Genomic DNA, 15,638 nt, shown 5'->3' with positions numbered 1-15,638 from the left:
TACGCATGTTTTAGCCAACATGCGTTTAACGCCTGTTCCAAAACGGGTGTAAAACGCCCGTTTAGAAACGGGCGTAATACATCACGTACGTAAAACGTATGTTTTATAAACGCATGTAAAACACATGTTTTACATGTGTTTTACGTGCGTTTTCATTATATATTTTTGTGTTGCCAACCTTTTTCTCTCAAATTAAAACTTATTTAACATCAATTAAACATTTAACTTCAAGAGAATTTCACGTCAAATTGGTTAGGTTATTTTTTCACAATTTATTTTTCCATTGCTTTTCATTTTTACGAGCATATTTATAAATAGTGTATAAGCTGATAAAAAAATAACAACAGCATACTGCAAACATGAATATTTGCATAGCAATTAAAATTATCAGTTCATGCTTAACCTTTTAGTACAACATCCTCTTTAAAAAGCTATTGTATGTATTATCTAAACTTAAAATTTACACATTAAATGTGTGAATCAAGAATTTTAAAAATGCATGTGCAAATTTTCAGGTGAATTTATCTTATTGGCAATCATACCACATCTCCTTATTTTCATATGAATCAAAGAAATCAATGTGAAAAAGTTAAACATTTGTTTTACAAGAGAAATTTCACACAAATTTTAAACATATAAATTACCAATTTTTATTCCACAATTAAAAAAAAAAAATCTTTTCAAACTGTCCTTGTTTCTCAAGATTAATTTTATTTTACTTAAAAGGTATACTAGTAGTTACAGAGACATACAAGTACATGTATAATGTACAACTGTATTACAATGTATGTCTGTGCATAGATGTAATACCCATTACATCTATGGTCTGTGATACTAGTATATATAAATAATCTTATTAGATCTTGTTGTTTGGTAAGAATCATTTCCACCAAGGTTAGATGCAACTGCTGAGTCAATGGGAGTTAATTTTAAATAATATTTTCTATAACGGATTACAAATCATACTCATATTCATATAAATTTGTTTTATTTCTCATTGCCTTCCCGGCCCCTTTAAAATTATTGAGCAGTTAAAAGATGGCAACGAGACTTTATTTGTGGAGTAAACTAAAGGGGAAAGAATGGCCAGAACACTAAAAATATATGTACTACCATAACTACAAGAGACTGTCACATTTATAACATGTATAATACAATATATGCCCCCCCATATATATCATGTATCTTTATGTCTCTGATAGTCAGGTACTACCAGTTAACACCCCCTTACATGCTTAGCCTTACCCAATCCTGACCTTATGATTAAGCAACTGGTTTAATTACCATTTTAACAATATTTATACACTCAGAACAAAAGAAGTTTTACTGTTTGATGTGGGAAGCATAACAGAGATCATCCCAACTTGGATCTTTTTTTTCTTCCAAAGGGATAAATTGGTACAGGGGAGCGAAACATAGCCTCTACCTATAAGTTTTTACATGCAGAGAAAAGTAAAAGACGAACACAATATTCTCTTTGGCAGTAAATAATAATTTGAAAAGGAACAAGTTACAAAAAATTCAAGGACACTCAGAAATTATCAGCATATTAATTAACATTATCAGAGACATATAATAATAAGTAACCATTGAAACTATTTAAAATATGTCTATTTGTTTTTTCACAGATGCTATTAAAACCTCTGTGGTCAGATAAATGCATCAGATATTTATAAGTCATTATGAAATGGAGAAATCATCATAGCTAAAGGTTTTATTCCAAAATATACGGTTGGGAATATATTTTTGTTTTTAAGTAAGCACCTCCCCTAAATCAGCCTTTGGTTTTTCAATCTATTCTCATTTTACCAGAAGGGATCAGAAGGACATGTGGATGTGATATTTGCATGGTCTTATATTAATTTATTCTGTTTATAATCACAGTTAGTAAATATATTTCTGGGGGATTGGGGGGAAAGGGGGGGGATGAATGTTGTTTACGTTGACTGGTCTTCTGAACGGTCTAATATTTGCAGTAATTTCTATTCAGTATCTTTATATGTATAAATTACTGGATGGTCATGAAAGTGAACTGGACTGAAAGGCAAAAAAAATGTTTCATGTGACATCGAGCCCTCTTAATTATGAATTATTTAGCAGAGGCAGATCCAGTCATTTTTAATAGGGGGTTCAGGCCCAATCATGGAAAAAACAGGGGTGGGTTCTAACCATATGTCCCCATTCAAATGCATTGATCGTAAAAAAGGGGGGTTCCAACCCCCCCCCCCCCCCCCCCCACTAGATCCGCCCTGGGCACTTTTTAATTGCAAATACTTTCATAATTTCTGCACATTTGCCAATTGTCTTTACGCTCTCTCGGAAACTGAAACAATTGTTATATATATACTAAAGTTTCATGTTTTATTAGAAATATGAATAAAAGGAGATATGTGGTTAATACGTTAATGAGACCGTAACCCCCCAAAAAATAATTGCTATTCTTTGTTTTTATCTTTATTCATTTTGTCTCAATTAAAATCGAATGAGTGTGTGATTTTGTAAATAATTCTTAATACAGTGGCGTAGAGGTCATACGCTCACTTTGATTGGAAACTTATGATACCGTGATCATTTTTAGCATAAAATCTGCCAATGTTTTGGTCTTCTCAGTACAATGTCACCCCTTCCAAAAAAAATTGGACGCTTCTGTCCCTATCATACACATGTAAATATTGATCGTAGGCTCATGCTTACTCCGTGTAATAAGGTGCAAGGTCTCAATGTAGCCAGAATATCACCCAAAGTGGCATTTTTTGTCTTAACATTAGGCTATGGCTTTGATAGTCAAACATCAATCTGAATCTCAACTTTATAATGTTTTGGTTTTAGGGGGTCGTTGTTTGAACCCCGTGTCCCCCAAGGGGTCAGCGGCATTTGGGAGCATACACCATTCTTTTTATTCAAGCTATAAGATTAAGTTTTTTTATTTTCATTAGGAGACGATCGACCATTTGAAATGCCAGTAGAAAAGGAGTATTTTTTTCAGGATAGATATTTTTTTTCATTTGTTCCTACACTTGCTTATTCCAGTACCCCTTACTTTCAACTTTTTTCCCTTATCCTAGAAATATGCTTCTTGATCTTATAATTTGCCAATATATAGATATAAGAAGATGTGGTATGACTGCCAATGAGACAACTCTCCATCCAAGTCACAATTTGTAAAAGTAAACCAATATAGGTCATCAAAGTACGGTCTTCAACACGGAGCCTTGGCTCACAACGAATAGCAAGCTATAAAGGGCCTCAAAAATTACTAGTGTAAAACCATAAAAATGGGAAAACCAACAGTCTATAAATCTATATAAAAATCGAGAAACGAGAAACACTTATGAACCTATGGGTCTAGGATGAAATTTGAAAAAAGGCAGGACAGGAGTTTTCAGTGAAAAAGGCAGGGTGACAATTTATGTAAAAAAAAAGACACAGGATAAACGAATAAAAAAAGGCAGGACCGAAATAGAGTGAAAAATAAAAATGCAGGACAAAATTTTTCATTTTTCATCCTAGCCCCACCCCCCCTCCCACTAAAAATAAATCAAACGGTAGCTCCCTAAGTATCCTGATTAAAAACATAGGGATTGTTTAAAATCATAACGATGGAAGAACTATAATGATGGCCGTATCGTTATGTTTATACATGAACCCCACTCATACTGTTTTGCTAAGAATGCATGGGTCCTCATTTCAGAATCTGGGATCGTGAGGGCTTATTTAAAGTTATGTGTCTTGGTGTGTATGGATTCAAAATTATATAAAGTTAACAAGAATGCATCTACAAAATAAACACGGAAGGGGGTTTGCCATTTTTGCCAAAAAATGTACCTATTTTAATATAACATATTCACTGAATTTCAGTACCTATAGTTATGTTAATATCAAAGAAAGAATGACCTGTACCAGAGACATAATTATTTTTAATTAATCCGCACAAACGTAGTGACTTTTGAACAGGTAAATTTCGCTCAAACGTAATGTGTTTCATCGCGCAAACGTGGATTTTTTTTCGCGCAAATGTAGGACGAATTCGCGCAAACGTAATGCGCCGGTGTATATATGTGTCTGCCTATATATTTATATACAATACTTAGAATATGTTTATATGTTTATATAACTGCACGTAATCTGTATCATCACTCATAATTCATAAATAAACAGCTACCCTCAAATTTCTGGAGTTCATTTTGAGGGGGCTTAAAAACATGAAATCCCGAGGTCCCGAATTTAAAGAAATTTAAATCCCGACATCCCGAAATTCGAAAAAAGAATTCCCGGATCCCGAAAGGATCAATCACGAAATCCCGAGCTTAAAAACACCCGATCCCGGAGTCCTGATAAAGGTCTGACCCCCCCCCCCCCCCCTCATTTTGGAACTTATTTGAAATGTGAACTTACAAACGAATACAGTAAGATTCCCAATAGCATATTTAATGTATGTGATATGTAGGTCATTTTTATATAAAATCTCGCAAAATTATGACCGATAGTTTTAGCACATCTCCGTTTACCCAATAATAGGGGAAGAAAACGTCAAGATAGTACGGTGCAATTTACCTATATAAACGTTATTATCAAATGTTTATTTTTTATCGAGTTTGCCAATTTCCGAGTCCAGTCTGTATTGTCTTGAAAATGCAGTATTTACAATACTAAAAACATTAAGACTTGATTAATAAGTTAACGGAATATAGAAATAATGAAAATGCTTCAGCGGGAATCCCAGTTACGTAATCGGGAAATTTAGTCCGGATTCGGTTTTCATTTTAAACTCCGGAAAGATCTAGATGTTATGACGCAGACGACACCAAGGACGCTGAACCCGATTGTTCATCAGAAATGTTGCATGGTACTGCTATACAAACATACACGGACATTTGAATTAAAACATTGGAAATGGCATAAAAATGAGCAGTCCAAGCTGAGGCGAAGTATTTTATGAGAAGAAGGTCGCTTTTCAACTTCAAAAATGGGGACGACTTGTCTTGTGAACAGAACAGCCAACGCAACAAGAGGCAGATAATTTATTTTGGTAAAAAAATTGGTAGATCACTCAAATCACTTAAACAAACACACTACATTCTTTAAGTATGCTGAATGCAATGTTGAAACGTCAATCAGCGTTCCCATACATTTATATACAAACAAACAAACATTCATAACAACAAGACCGTTGAAAACGATGTCAAGTCCGTTCGTCCTTTATATGCCAAGTTATGGCATGATATTTTCGCCATGTGTTCGTTCGCCCTCCTTTTTTTTTTTAAATAAAAAAATGTATATTTAAATGGCATTAATGTTTTATAAACTGCATCAGATATTTATATCAAAAATAGTAGGGAGCAACCTTCAAAGGGGGGTAATGGTTTTTGTCCAAGTCAGAAATTATTTCCATTACTTATCAATTATATGAAAAGCCCTGTCAAAGGCCAAAGCCGTAAGTCTTGCCGTAACTTGGCGTAAGTAAACAATACATAAGGAATCTGCGCTCCCAGCAAAGGTGAAAGGTAATATTTTCTGGATTTCACAAACCCAAACCAATATGGGAAAGTATACATTTTAAAAATCTAAATTATATGAAAAGGGTTGGGTAAACATAGTGGCTATGCAGTTTGGGTTTTACTCATTTATATTAAAGGCTGTACGGTTGGTGACATATAGTTGTTAATTTCTGTGTCATTTGGTCACTTGTGGAGAGTTGTGAATGTCTTACTGGCAATCATACCACATCTTTAATATTTATATATAATATATATATGCTATGTAACAACTTGGACTATGGATATCATATACATGATCATAGGCGGATCCTGGGCGGGGGGCCCAGGCCCCCCTTCTTTTGTCGGAAAAATTTTGTTGATTATATAGGGAATAACTGAAGCATGACTGGAGCGGGGCCCCCCCTTAGGTCACTCAGTGCCCCCTCCCCCCCCCCTTATAAAAAAGTTCTGGATCTGCCACTGATGTAATATATGATTATAACAGATTAGAAAAAATGCCTTCATAATATGTAGAAGGCCAAATTTCCCTACCTACCCTATATTTTTAGCGAAGAAATAGCCTACCTTAAAGTTTTTTGGGGTATAATAAAAAAAAATCCCTATCTACCTACCCTATTTTTTCAAAGATGTAATAGGAAACACACATATCATTTTATTTGGCCTTAGGCCTAGTATCTATCCTGATATAATTAAATCTCAATAATAGACATATTTCTTGCATACTACCTTAACCACCATAATCCTTGAAGAATATTAATACATTGAAATGTAAGAAAATGCACACAGTGATGAGGTTCCTACAGTCTTCGCCAAACTATTTTGGAGTTTGTCTGAATGAAACAGAAATTTTACATTTTTCTACTTAAAACATTTTGTCGGTCAGACAGAGTTTGGGATACACTGACTTTTCCGATTTCAGACAGACACATGAAACTGGAGAATACTATTTGTATGCCCATCACTGTAGCGAAGGGGGTATTAAGTTTTGCCCTTGTCTGTCCTGTCCGTCCGTACATCCCCAAAATTGGTTTCCGTTTCCTAACTTTAGTTTGCCTCAACCAAATGTTATAAAACTTATTCACTATGCTTATTACCACAAAACACAGATCAAGATCAAAATTGGGTGGTGTCACCATTACCGTTCGTTCATGAGTTGTGTCTCGTTTATATAAACAAAAAAAATTCTAATTTTTTTTCGTTTTCGTAATCTAACAAGTTTGTCTTAACTAAATATTATGAAACTTATACACAATGCTTATTACCACAAATTGGGTGGTGTCACTTGTACCGTTCATGATTTATGCCCCTTTTATTAAAAAAAAGGGCTGAATCTGTAGTTTCTGTTCTTTAACTTTAGTATGTCTCATACAAATGTTATGAAACTGATGCTTATAATCACAAAATGAATCCTTCATCTGTATGTGGAAGATGACTCGTGGAGCAATGAAAATGACAAAAAAATAACAGGAAGACCTGTTCATGTGAATATGGTGTAAATCTACAAAACTGCAATGCCAAAAAGCACCACATTTTGAAGTTTAAACCTTTTTTAGAATTGTCAAATTGATATAAAGCTAAAAAAAGATACCATGCTAAAATCAAAATAAGGAGATGCAGCATGCCATGCAATATGAATGCCAATGATGAGACAACTATCCACCTGATGGTCACATCAACACATCATGTCATGATCATGTGACCATCAGAGTGACATCAACATGATACTTTGTACACATGTTCACCCACTGTACTAACTAGATTGAGTATGCTGAGATAGATTTGATGTACAACAGAAACATTATTGTTGGGACTGGTAAAAATATCAGTAATTTAACTAAGCCACCATCTATTTTAAAAATAAAGTAAATTTTGTAAAAATATTTGCAGATTATTTTGTACATGTATATATATGCATTAGAATAAATTTAACTTTTTGTAATTTTTCAGTGCCAATCACTCTTCCAACAACTGAAATTGGTAAGTATTAGATACTGTATTGAAGCAAACAATCATAAGCAGTAGCTATCAATCATGTCAATTTGTCATGTAAATTCTCATTTCCTCTTGGTGATTGAAAAATGTATGTCATTTTTTTCTTGCATCAGAGATGGAAAAAAAAAAATTATTAATAATCGGACATGCTGTTGCTTGCCAAGGCCTTGTGTTGGCAGGTCAACAATGGTTATTAAGTCGGCTCAATGGGAACCACTACTCATACAGGTCAATAATGTTTGGTACAAAATGTATGCAGTTGTATAAGAATTTTAACCACTTATGAGGGTCTGGATTGGGTTTATAGATTAGGGTATTATGGACACAATTACAGAAAAAGTCCAATAAAAGAACAGGGTTCCAATATGTCCCCCACCCTTTAGGCAAAAGATAGAGGTCAACTTTTGAATACAAAAAATTATCTACAAATACCTCCATACATGTATGGTGGAAATGGATCAGTCGACTCTTATTAGGATAAATCAAGTGATTTTTATACGACTGCAAAAAATTTTTTGTGGTCATATATTGGTATGTTGTTGGCGTTGGCGTCGTCGTCGTCGTCGTCCGAAGACACATTAGTTTTCGCACTCTAACTTTAGTTTAAGTGAATGGATCTCAATGAAATTTTACCATAAGGTTCAATACCACAAAAGGAAGGTGGGGATTGATTTTGGGGGTTATGGTTCCAACAGTTAAGGAATTAGGGGCCAAAAAGTAACTTCCAGACATAACTTGTGTGTAAGTGTATGGATCTCTCTGACATTGTACCACAAGGTTCCATATCACAAAGGGAATGCTGGGATTGATTTTGGGGGTAATTGCCTCCAAATTTTAGGAATTAGGGGCCAAAAAAGGGCAAAAAACAAGCATTTTTCTAGTTTCATGACAATAACTTGTGTGTAAGTTTATGGATCTCTCTGACATTGTATCACAAGGTTCCATATCACAAAGGGAATGCTGGGATTGATTTTGGGGGTAATTGTCTCCAAATTTTAGGAATAAGGGGCAAAAAACAAGCATTTTTGTAGTTTCATGACAATAACTTGTGTGTAAGTTTATGGATCTCTCTGACATTGTATCACAGGGTTCCATATCACAAAGGGAATGAGCCACACGTATACTATTTAAAGGCTGTAACAGTTAAACATGAACCATCTATTTAAGGGATATAAATTTCTAAACTTTTTTTATATAATAATGTATAAACTATAGTATTATTATTTTTTCTTTCTTAGGTTTGTCAAATACGTTCGTTGGTGTATGATCAGATCTGCATTATAGTATTAGTATTAAACAAACTGTAAAGAAAAGAAAATGATGTTTTAGGTAAATATAAATGACACATAGGAAATATGGAGGTATTTAAAGACAATTTCCAAACATGCCTACAAAATTTTTCATTTACTATATATTAAATTAAACTGTATTTGGTGTGTCAGATGATGTGCATTTCTGTCCGGCAGAATTAATCTGACCTTAGTTCGTTGTCGTCCGTTAACTTTTACAAAATCTTCTCCTCTGAAACTACTGACCAAATTTAACCAAACTTGGCCACAATCATCATTTGGGTATTTAGTTAAAAAAATTTGTCTGATGACCTGGCCTGCCAACCAAGATAGTCGCGATGGCTAAAAATAGAACATAGGGGTAACATGTAGATTTAGGCTTATCTATATTACTAAGTGAATAGAGTTGAAATTGGGTGTTTTCTTCTTTCACATAAAATCCACGAATATTTTTTTATACCACAAAGGGGTAATGACCAGCGTAGTTTATTATGTTTTCATTTCAGGATCTTTTGGGGGGTATTTGGGGATTAAAATCGCAAAAAAGTCTGTTCGGATCGAACGGCGTTTGGCTCTGAAATTTACGTGCCATCATCATTTTTGTCATTGCACGCATGCTCATTGCACGTCTGCCCAGCAAAATTAAATTTTATTTCGTAGCAAATACGGTATATTTTGACCTTACACTGAAACACTTTGTGATACCCTCTCAGCAATTTTACAACAGATTTTTACACGTCAAGAGCTTTTTCTTCCGGGGAACCGCATCAATTCAACATGAAAAGGGTGGTTTTTGGTTAAAAATGGGTACAGAAGTGCGGCTGGAAAGTTACCCATTCATATTAATGCATAAAATTTTCAGCCCACTCATATGAAGGGGTGGTCCAGAGCACAGAAACACTTGAAATCAGGTGCGGATCCAGGATTTGAAAAAATATCGCCTCACACCAAAACAATATATCTTCAAATTATGAACCAAAGTATATTTCGCGTGTATTTTCTAGTATCTTTGAAACCAAAGCATTTAGAGCAAGTCTGACGGGGTAAAATTGTTCATCAGGTCGAGATCTATCTGCACTGAAATTTTGAGACAAATCAGACAACCCAATGGCCATTGATGGGTTGCTGCCCCTGAATTGGAAATTTTAAGGAAATTTTGCAGTTTTTATACGACCGCAAAAAAATTTTGCGATCGTATATTGGTATGACGTTGGCGTCATCGTCGTCCGAAAACACAGTGGTTTTCGCACTCTTACTTTAGTTTAAGTGAATGGATCTCTATGAAATTTTACCATAAGGTTCAATACCACAAAAGGAAGGTAGGGATTGATTTTGGGGGTTATGGTACCAACAGTTAAGGAATTAGGGGCCAAAAAGGGGCAAAAAATAAGCATTTTTGTAACTTCCAGACATAACTTGTGTGTTAGTGTATGGATATCTCTGACAGTGTACCACAAGGTTCCATATCTTAAAGGGAATGCTGGGATTGATTTTGGGGGGTAATTGCCTCAAAATTTAGGGAATTAGGGGCCAAAAAAGGGGCAAAAAACAAGCATTTTTATATGGACAAATACTTTAGTACAAAACATAATTTAAAGCAGTGTAAGGGAGATAAATCAAATACATCATTTGAATTACCTCCCTTACACTGCTTTTAAATTATGTATTTAAGGAATGACTGTAATATTTTTTCTGTCTATTCGAAATAACATCAAAAATGTGGTGCACACTGAATAACCCGCGTAGCGGGTTATTTTAAAGTGTGCACCACATTTTTTATGTTATTTCGAATAGACAGAAAAAATATTACAGTCATTTCTTATAATTTAATTCTAAATTCCATTTTAAACCTGAGTAAACCATGAAAAAACGTTGATGACACATCACATGACAAAATTATGTCTATGAGCTGATAAACAAAACAACGTCAGCCAATCAGTAGACGCCTTACATCCAAAATTAAATTATAAAGTAATGGTTAATGAACAATTAAGACAATTTAAAACAGTGTAAGGGAGGTAATCCACATACAACGTTTTGATTACTTCCCTAACACTGCTTTTAAATTATGTTTAAAGAAATGCATATTTATAAAGGAAGACCAGTAAAAATATCTGCAAATGTTGCATCTTTTTTTTTTTTACAAAAAAATCCATAAAAAGAAATTGTGGGGGGTCAATTTTTTCTCATTTCAGATTTCAGAAATTAAAAAGAATTATTCTTCAAATATTATTTTTTTTTCAAATTTCAAATATTGAAAAATTTCAAGAAGTAATCTTTAATTGCACAGTATGGCGCATTAGATTTGTAAAATCTTTGACCACATTTATTTATTTGTTATGCCAAATCTGACCGTGTATTTAGATTTTTAATTTTGGGTCCAGTTTTCAAATTGGTCTACATTAAGGTCCAAAGGGTCCAAAATTAAACTTAGTTTGATTTTAACAAAAATTGAATATATGGGGTTCTTTGATATGCTGAATCTAAACATGTATTTAGATTTTTTATTTCGGGCCCAGTTTTCAAGTTGGTTCAAATTGGGGTCCAAAATTAAACTTTGTTTGATTTGAACAAAAATTGAATATATGGGGTTCTTTGATATGCTGAATCTAACCATGTATTTAGATTTTTTATTTGTGGGCCCCTGCTATCAAATTTGTTCATATTGAGGTCAAAAGGGTCCAAAATTAAACTTTGTTTTATATTTCATCAAAAATTGAATTATTGGGGTTCTTTGATATGCCAAATCTAACCGTGTATTTAGATTTTTAATTTTGGGTCCCGTTTTTTAAATTGGTCTACATTAAGGTCCAAAGGGTCCAAAATTAAACTTAGTTTGATTTTAACAAAAATTGAATTCTTGGGGTTCTTTGCTATGCTGAATGTAAACATGTGTTTATATTTTTGATTATGGGCCCAGTTTTCAAGTTGGTCCAAGTTGGGGTCCAAAATTAAACTTTGTTTGATTTCAACAAAAATTGAATATATGGGGTTCTTTGATATGCTGAATCTAACCATGTATTTTGATTTTTGGGCCCCGTTATCAAATTGGTCCACATTGAGGTCAAAAGGGTCAAAATTAAACTTTGTTTGATTTCATCAAAAATTGAATTCTTTGTATTCTTTGATATGCTGAATCTAACCATGTATTTAGATTTTGGATATTGGACCATAATAGGTAAATTAAAAAATTTTAAGTTCTTAGACCACATTCATTCTGTGTCAGAAACCTATGCTGTGTCAAATAAGTAATCACAATCCAAATTCAGAGCTGTATCAAACTTGAATGTTGTGTCCATACTTGCCCCAACTGTTCAGGGTTTGACCTCTGCTGTCATATCAAGCTGCACCCAGCGGAGATTTTATTGGTTATTATCTTGAATACTATTATAGATAGAGATAAATTGTAAACAGCAATAATGTTCAGTAAAATAAGATCTACAAATAATGGACCACTTAAGGAGTTATTGACCTTTATAGTCAATTTTTTACAATTTTAAGGAAATTTTTGTAATTTTTTACATAAATCTTCTGCTCTGAAACTACTGAGACCAATTTAACCAAACTTGGCCACAATCATCATTAGGGTATCTAGTTAACAAAATGTGTCTGATGACCCGCCTACCAACAAACATGGCTGACATGGCTAAAAATAGAACATAGGGGTAAAACGCAAGTTTTGTCTATTAATTTTTGAAACTAAATAAATAAGAGAAAATTTAAAAGGAGCAAAAATGTTCAGAATAATAAGCTCTACCAATTGTCCATATATGTCAAATTTAACCATTTTTTTCTCATTTTTATGCGGTCGTATATTGGTATCACGTCCTCGTCGATGTCCGAAGACATTTGGTTTTCGAACAATAACTTTAGTATAAGTAAATAGAAATCTATGAAATTTAAACACAAGGTTTGAAACCACAAAAGGAAGGTTGGGATTGATTTTGGGGTTTATGGTCCCGACAGTTTAGGAATTAAGGGTCTAAAAAGGGGTCCATATAAGCATTTTTCTAGTTTCCAGACAATAACTTATGTGTAAATGTATGGATCTTTCTGAAATTGTACCACAAGGTTCCATAGCAAAAAAGGAAGGTTGGGATTGATTTTGGGGGTTATGGCCCTAACTGTTTAGGAATGAGGGGCCAAAAACAATACTTTTCTAATACTTTGTATAAATTGCTTATTTCTTGACCAATTTCAATGGAGTTTTATTCTTGAATTCTTGGGGTTCTTAAATATGCTGAATCTAACCGTGTAATAAGTTTTTGGATTTTGGGCCCAGTTTTCAAGTTGGTCCACATTGAGGTCCAAAGGGTCCAAAATTAAACTTTGTTTGATTTCATCAAAAATTGAATTATTGGGGTTCTTTGATATGCTGAATCTAAACATGTGTTTAGATTTTTGATTATGGGCCCAGTTTTCAAGTTGGTCCAAATTAAATCGGGGTCCAAAATTAAACTTTGTTTGATTTCAACAAAAATTGAATATATGGGGTTCTTTGATATGCTGAATCTAACCATGTATTTAGATTTTGGATATTGGACCATAAAAGGTAAATGTCCAATTTAAAAATTTTAAGTTCTAAGACCACATTCATTCTGTGTCAGAAACCTATGCTGTGTCAAATATTTAACTTGAATGTTGTGTCCATACTTGCCCCAACTGTTCAGGGTTCGACCTCTGCGGTCGTATCAAACTGCGCCCTGCGGAGCATTTTATTGACTATTACCATGAAAACTATGACATTTAGAAAGAAACATTTTTTTATGCCTTATATGATTTAAATTATCAAAGATAATAAACACTTCAAATCACAAAAATGATCAGCAAGGCAAGATCTATTAAAAAGTCAAATTTTGCCGACATAGTTAGTAGACTGTCACTCTTCATAGAAGTAATTGTCCTTAAAAGGGGATTTTTTTACCCTCTATTGTGTTTTGAGCAAAAACTAAAGAAGATAGAGAGAAACTAAACAGATTAAGAGATAAGTTTATACAAGATCAACAAAATAAAGATTTTTGTCATGAAGTCTATTCTCCTCCACAATGTTGTAGAGTGTCCTTTGTTTGATATGCACGTAGACCAAAGTGAGCGAGACACAGGCTCTTTAGAGCCTCTAGTTTTTATCAAATCTACAGTTTTCGTTGTTTGTCTTTGTGCTGACTGCTATCATGTTTCTTTTAGTTGTAAGACTTTTGATGTGACCTCATATTTATGGTTCATTTGTCAATATAAAGTTTTTGTGGCTTGGTTGGTTTCTCAGATACTGTAAGCAATAGATCACCTGTATATATGGTGTATGGTATGTTTGTAGGATGTACATATCTGTCTGGTATGTTTCATCTGACCTTGAACTTTCATGGTTTATAAGACAATGTTAATTTTTGAGGTTTGGTCTATTTCTCAGATACTATATTTATTACTATAAACAATAGATCAAATTTATTTATTGTATGGAATATTGTAAGGCGTACCTGTCTGTTTGACAGGTGTCATCTGACCTTGACCTCATTTTCATGGTTCATTGGTCAGTGTAAGTTTTCATGGTTATGTCTGTTTCTCAGATACTATAATCAATATATCAACTATATGTGTAGATAGGAATGATTGCATGGTGTAGGTGTTGTCTGCAGTGTTCATATGACCTGGACCTCATTTTTATGGTTCATAACGATAAGTCAATGTTCAGATTTCTTGCTTGTATAAAAATTAAATTAGAAGATATGGTATGATTGCCACTGAGACAACTCTCCACAAGAGACCTTACAGCCTTCAAGAATGAACAATGGTCTGTTACTCAGATATGATATCAGCAATAGGCTATATTTGGTGTATTGTGTGACAGTGATTCACTGATATATATCAGACTTTTCAGTTTTGAGATAAGAAGTAAAGCAGTTGAGACATTTCAGTGTCTGCACTTGTGTTTTAAAACAGGACATACCTTGACAAACATCTATATATATTCATAGATATAGGAAGATGTGGTATGAGTGCCAATGAGACAACTCTCCATCCAAGTTACAATTTATAAAAGTAAACCATTATAGGTCAAGGTACGGCCTTCAACATGCTTGGATTTTAATAAAAAAATATGTTTAGGTATACTTTGTTATTCCATTTAAAAAAATAATGATTGCCCACCAAAATACATCTTCTTTTGTTTTTACATTACAGATGCTGTAGAAAATTTTTGAAGGATATGTTTACTGATTATGAACAACAGGATTATATCATCATGACCATTGGAATCTTACAAGGAGAAGTGCAAATAAATGAAGGAATTCATGTGCAAAAATTATAATATTGTAAACAGGAGAACAGTCTTAAATAATACCAACTGTTAAACAGTTTTGTGAACAAGAGTCCAAGAGCAAGGCAGAGTAAACTTGGAGTGTATATATGTCAATCACAAGTACATTAAGAACACATAATGCTAATGAAATAAGAACTATGGTACACATTTTGTATGATTGTAAATATCTCTTCCAAAAAAATGTAGTTGTTAAATAAATAGAATTGAAACAACTGAATTTGTAAGGTTTATATGACCATCATATTTTGAGGTCTTTTTGCAAATTCTATCATAGAACCAACCAATCCACGATCAATCCATTCAAATCACAATTGTGGTGAACACAATTTCCAATGACCAACAGAAAAAGATGATGTCTTATCCTAATACATGTACCTTCTCTTCTTCAATTGGCTTAAGCATAATCTATTCTTTTCATTAGATTATATTCTGAGTGTAACATAAATATACAAGAGGAGATATTGCGTTTACGTCAATAAGACTAGCATAAAAACCAAGACATCTTTAAGGTAAATAGTCCATTCTAAATGGTATTTGATAATC

General features: G+C 33.5%; 1 long non-coding RNA gene across 1 annotated transcript; it reads left to right on the top strand.

Annotated features, from left to right (window-relative positions):
• The first annotated feature begins 4,786 nt into the window (after positions 1–4,786).
• LOC127728351 (uncharacterized) lies at positions 4,787–15,175 on the top strand. Its single transcript, XR_007994087.1, has 4 exons — positions 4,787–5,029; positions 7,446–7,475; positions 8,729–8,819; positions 14,957–15,175. It is a non-coding gene; the product is annotated as an uncharacterized LOC127728351 (long non-coding RNA).
• The last annotated feature ends 463 nt before the right edge of the window (positions 15,176–15,638 follow it).

Source organism: Mytilus californianus, unplaced genomic scaffold (genome assembly GCF_021869535.1).
Source record: "Mytilus californianus isolate M0D057914Y unplaced genomic scaffold, xbMytCali1.0.p SCAF_2, whole genome shotgun sequence".
Lineage (NCBI taxonomy): Eukaryota > Metazoa > Mollusca > Bivalvia > Mytilida > Mytilidae > Mytilus > Mytilus californianus.
Note: the sequence above shows the minus strand (reverse complement) of the source record. Positions and strands in the feature narration are given on the sequence as shown.